Source organism: Ursus maritimus, unplaced genomic scaffold, assembly GCF_017311325.1.
Source record: "Ursus maritimus isolate PB19 unplaced genomic scaffold, ASM1731132v1 scaffold_12, whole genome shotgun sequence".
Classification (NCBI taxonomy): Eukaryota; Metazoa; Chordata; class Mammalia; order Carnivora; family Ursidae; genus Ursus; species Ursus maritimus.
The window spans coordinates 8,083,574-8,089,469 of NW_024423564.1; the positions used below are offsets into that span (position 1 = coordinate 8,083,574).

At 47.6% G+C, this 5,896-nt stretch overlaps 1 long non-coding RNA gene across 1 annotated transcript; it reads left to right on the forward strand.

Annotated features, from left to right (window-relative positions):
* On the forward strand, positions 1-3,198 carry LOC121102030. Its single transcript, XR_005834040.1, has 2 exons — positions 1-1,318; positions 2,236-3,198. It is a non-coding gene; the product is annotated as an uncharacterized LOC121102030 (long non-coding RNA).
* The last annotated feature ends 2,698 nt before the right edge of the window (positions 3,199-5,896 follow it).

The following is a 5,896-nucleotide window of genomic DNA, read 5'->3' on the forward strand; positions in this document are numbered from 1 at the left end:
GAATCACCGAATTCTACCTGAAACTAATAATACACTATATGTTAAGTAAATTGAATTTAAATAAAGAGTTTTTTTTAAAAGAAAAAAAAACAAGAAACAAAACAAAACAAAAATAAAGTAGTGGACCTATGTGTGTTGATTTGGGAATCATTGAAAAGCACCCCAATCAAGACCGCTTCCCTCACCAACCTCTTGAAATCCGCCCCCCTTCACTCCTTCAGAGGTAAGCAGTTCAGGCCAGGACAGTTAGAGGCCTGTTTAAAGATGACTCATGAAACCCCTTAATCAGCACACCTCTCCTGGCCAACTCATTTGGAGACCGGAGCAAAAGAAAAAAAATGCATGCCCCTGTATACACATCTGTATGTATTTTCTTAACGAGCAAGGTTTTTCTAGTACATTACAGTAACTAAAAAAAAAAAAAGAGAGAGAGAGGGAAATAGGTATATTAAAACTCACCAGTATTTTGAGTTTAAATATTTTATTTATATCCTAAAATAGTGTCTATTAGAATGGTACTTTCCTGGCTTTAACGAAAAACTCATTAGTAAGGATTCAAAGTCTACTTCTTTGCTTATCTTATTTTCAGTGGATAACATTGCCATGTTTAAGAATTTCTCTTGACCAGGTGGGCTGATGACAGCTACTGAGGCCAGCCCCTGGGGCTGGTTGTACCCCATGGTGCTATGCGACCCTGGCCAGGCCTTGGAGACCAACACCAGCCCGGCCCAAGCACTCAGGTTTGCCTCACCCACAGGAATTACAAATGTTATCACCCCTGCTGTTCCCTGGGGGTGGGGGGGTGGGGGTGGGGAATGTCTCTTGACCAGGGGATGATCTGAATTTTCCAACTGACTTTAGCTCACTGCAAAGCCCTTCAGCTCATGTGTTTATTTAAAATGCTGAGATTTCGTTCTTCACAGATTTTTTGCATTAATTTTGAATCTTAAAAATATGGCATTAAATATTATTTATCTTGATTACTGAGTTCTTTTGGTACCCCCTTAAATTTTTCACCCTAGCTGAGGGTCTCACTGGCCTCACCCTAGTCCCAGCCCAGCTGAGAATCTTCTGATAGCAGAAGTATCATAGGAGGAGAAGAAAGAAAACCAATTCATTCATTCAACAATGAAGTCATTCATCCGTCCATCCATCCATCCAACCATCCATCCCTCCATCCATCCACTCATCTATCCCTCCATCCATCCAACACGTTAACTGAGTGCCTACTATGTGCCAGGCACTGTTCTGGACGCTTGGGATATAACAGTAAACAAGACAGATGAAAGTCTGCCTTCAGGGACCTGCATTCTAGTGGGTAAGACAGACATGAAACAGGATAAATAAGGGAAGTACAGTATTAAGGGCTAAGAGAAGAATAAAACAGGGAACTGGGGGGAGTGTCAGAAGAGGTGGAGGTAACGCTGTAAGAGAGCGAGGGCCCACGGTGTCCACAGAGTAGGAAAGAGTCGGCCCATGGGTGTGTTTTGTGTAGCCTTCACAGTGTTAATTTTTTTTTTTTAACTTGGACATCTTTAGATGCGCACCACTCTCCGTTTCCCGTTTCATCATGGACTCTATGCTTCCCTATTGTCTTGCACCCATTTTTTTCTTGGCTCTGTGCCCCAAGCCATGGAGACAATTGTGTGCTCTAAATATGCCCCAGAAGCAATAGAGAGCCACAGGACAGGTGGACAGGACAAAGAACAGCCAGCCCCAGCCTGTGTGGCTGGGAAATCAGCGGCAAGTATCCTCCACCCCGACATCCCTTACAACGTGAAGTCACAGTCCACAATGCCACAGTGGGGGCATTCCCCGAGAAAGGCTGGGGTTTAAGTTTTCCACCAACAGAGAGAAATGAGAGCTCAGAGTCAGAAATAAGTTGAGGGGCCCCTGGGTGGCACAGCGGTTGACCATCTGCCTTCGGCTCAGGGTGTGATCCCGGCGTTATGGGATCAAGCCCCACATCAGGCTCCTCTGCTATGAGCCTGCTTCTTCCTCTCCCACTCCCCCTGCTTGTGTTCCTTCTCTCGCTGGCTGTCTCTATCTCTGTCAAATAAATAAATAAATAATCTTAAAAAAAAAAAAAAAAAAAAAAGAATCACGTCCACAAGAGCAACATCTGCCGAGCCTTTCCTGTGTTCCAGAAGCCTTTGGACTCAGAAGCTCCCTGTGATCCTGACCATTGCTGCTCAAGGAAAGTGTGATCTTCCCACTCTTGTCCTCCATTTCCAGGTGACAGGTGGATGCTGAGAGAGACAAAGTGACCTTCCCAAGGACGAGCAGTGAGCTCCTGGTGAAAGTGTCCCCAGACCCTGTCCCTCTGCCCCAAGAGCAAGTTCTTTGCTGTAAACCTTGCTACCTGTGGAAGGGATGGAATGCCCCCTCCCATCCTGTTGCCACAAATGTTCACATCTGGAAGCAACCTGGCCGGTCCTCTCCTGGTGGTAACAACTTCTATGAAGACCCATCTCATTTGAGCCTCAGGAAAACTCTGTGAGTGAGACGGTGTCGCCGCATTTTGCCGAGAGGGGAACAGGTGTAGTGACCTAAAATGACATGTCCAAAGTTACCTAGCAAGTTGGGAGTTGTGAAGCTGGGCCAGAGTCCTGTCCCAACGCTGTATCACCCATCCCAAGACATGATTGCAAACCTGCGGGCTGCCCGCCCCCCCAGTCGAGCCACTTACCCCCAACTTCTTGCCGTATCAACAAAATGTATGGTAAGGGGTGGGACCCTCCTAGTCTGACTCCCACACTCACTCCCAACCCCCGATATTTCAACCACCGAATACCTGACTGCGTCACACAGAGAGCGGGAGATGTCCCAACAGGGCAGCCCCCCACTTTCCAACTGACACACGTGACGTTCTGCGTCTCCTGACGGACTCGCCCGGCTGCGTGACCCCGTGCGCTCTCCCCGCAAAACGACGGCTGCCCTTCCCTCCCGGCAGGCACACTGAATGCGCAGGCCAGAGGGTGCCGTGGCCCCCTGATGCCGCAGACGCTGTGTCTACCTGTTGACCTGAATGTCACCTGCAGCGAGATGTGTTTGTTCCCGAGCCTGTTTTATGCTGGAGTGCTTCAGTGAATGTCACATAAACTGGGGAAATGTGGGTGTGAAAGAGAGAGTTATTGTTTCTCTAAGAACCAGGTTGACAGTTTGGAGAGACTTAATAAAGCAGAGATCCTAAAATAAGGTTATTGTTGAATTGGATGTAGGCAAGGCAACGGGGAAGATCGGAGGCAAAGCATGGTGTCTAAAAGGTTCCCGTACTCAACTTGTTTTCAAGTGGCTAAGGTCGTGCTCCGCTCTGCCTTGTAGACAAGGCATCAAGGGTGTGATTTTTGTACAAGGGCAGGGAGGGCAGAACTCCAAAAAATAGACATATTCTCAATGCAAAGGCCTTGACTCTACGTCAAACTACTGGTGAAGGAATGTTCATGTGTATGTTTTGGGTTAACAAACATGTTCAAGATATGTATATGGAATTTACATTTTCTTCTCACATATACCCACATACATGCTTTTACATTAAGGGAGAAATGGGATTATGTTATATATATATCGTTTTAATTTTGACACAGTCCTTTTCTTTTTTTCTTTCTTTTTTTTCTGATGGGGTGCTCCCTCACTTTCTCCCATCCACCTCCAAAACCAGGATGACAGCTGGGGCTGGTTTCCACCATGTTTCCTCCATGCTCCTGCATGCTGGCTCACATACACAATGGGGCCAGACGGTGGAGAACGGCGTCATATTTCTTCTTAGAAGTGGGATAATTTTATGTACAATTTCCTGCACTTCACTTTTCTCACCGATTACTCATGGTAATCCCTATGAATCACCGGTTATAGGTCCAAATGTTCTTTATAATGGCTGCAGAATATTTCCTCACATGTCCTAATATATTCACCCTCCCCCCTGCCGAAGGACTTTTGCTTTGTTTCTAGGTTTTGTTTTCCACCATAAGAAACAATTTATTATACATCCTTGTGCATGGAGTCGTACATTCTGACAGTTGACCCTTGAACAACACAGGGGTTGGGCCACTGACCCCCACGCTGCCCAAAATCCATGTATAATTTTTGACTTACCAAAAATTTTACTAAGTAGCCTACCGTTGACCAGAAGCCTTGTTGATAACATAGTCAATTAGCACACACTTCGTACGTCATATGCATTATACCGTGTACTCTGACAATGAAGGGAGCCAGAGAAAAGAAAACATTATTAAGAAAATCATACGGAAGAGAAAATACATTTACAGTACTGTACTGTGTTTATGGGGAAAAAATTGCATCTAAGTGGACCCATGCAGTTCAACCCATGTCGTTCCAGGGTCAACTGTCTTTTTATTTCCGTGGGGTCGGTTCCCAGAAGTGGAACAGATATAGGTATTCTTAATTTTCATTTTTAGTAGATGTTGCCAGATGGCTTCCCAAAGATCGCTGTGCCACCCGAGAGCAATGATTAAAGTAACCTTTTCCCGCAGGTCCCCCCCAGCAAGAGGCAGCCTCAGTCTTAAAATCTAGGTCACTCTGATAGAGGCAAAGAAGTATCTCATTGCTGCTTACATTTACTTTCCCTGATTGCTAGAGTCAGAAAGCTTTTTCTGTTGTTTGATCATCGGGACTTGCTCTTCTGTGACTTGCCTATTTGCATCCTTCGTAAGGTTTCCTTCCTTTTTAAAAAAAATCCTTCATTGCTTCAGTTAATTCTGCAGCTAGTCCACCAGCTTCCACTCCCCGTCCCGTTAGACAGGACTGAAAATGTTGTAAATACTGATACGTTGCTATTGCAGACCATCTGAAATGAGCAGGAGACATGAAAGCCACAAAGGGCTAGGAAACGGGTGTGGGAAAAGAGGTTAGAAAGCCATAAAGCAAGAGGAAGGATGAAATAAGAAGCCAGGACTTTTGAAAAGGTAGAAATGATGTAGCCCCGTGGTGCTCGAAATGGTAGATGTGGCAAAAACATACAGCGAGGGAGTCAAGACTCAAGAGGGATATACACATTCACACGCGCGTGCTCGCACACACACACACTCACGTCATTCACTGAACCTTTGCCACGTGCCAGTGGCTGTGCTAAGGGCATTGCCTGCTGCACCCCACCCTTCGCTAGCAGGTAGATAGTAGTAGTATCCCCATGATACAGATGGACAAACAGAGGCTCACGGAAGTTTCGTAACGTGGTTAGGCCTGCATTGCTCATAAAGGGGTAGAACCGGGACCGGGACCCAGGTCTGCCTGCCCCAAGCTCTTAGCTGGGAGATGACTGGCTTGAGGGGTGTGGACAAAGCTGCCATCAGGGGGCTTGGGCCCAGACCAGGGTTCCATGCTGGGCCCGAGAAGGGGTTACAGACCAAGCGGAGACAAGTTAGAAATGCTGCAGCCTGGGTTGGGTGGTTGGTTTCTTGAGAAACCGGTGTGGTCAGAGGGGCCTGTGGTGGCAGGTTTCGGCTCCGTAGACGATCAGGGGCCCTGCGCTGGGGCAAGGAGGGCTGGTGGGTGCAAGAGCGCACACCCCAGATGTAAGCCCCCAGTGGATGAAGTGACTCACGCGCCCTGACATCACACCACATCCTCGGCTGCAATCACAGTGAAGTCCATGTCACAACCAGTTGGAGGAAGTGCATATTCAAGGAGCTTCCTGTCTCAGTCCCTGGAGAGAACGAACAGCCTTGTTACTGCTGAGTTTCCAGGTGCTTTGCCACTCAGCCCTCCCCACGCCTTGGCTTCTGGGTGACAAGAACCCCTGGGACAAATGGCCGAGTGGCTGGAGGAGTCACGCTGGTGCCAGCCTGTGAGGGGATGCACCAGCAGGTGCAACGAGCACTGGGCCCAAGCTCCTGTGGGCCCCCTGCCCCCCTTCCCCACCGCGAGCCAGGGAGTT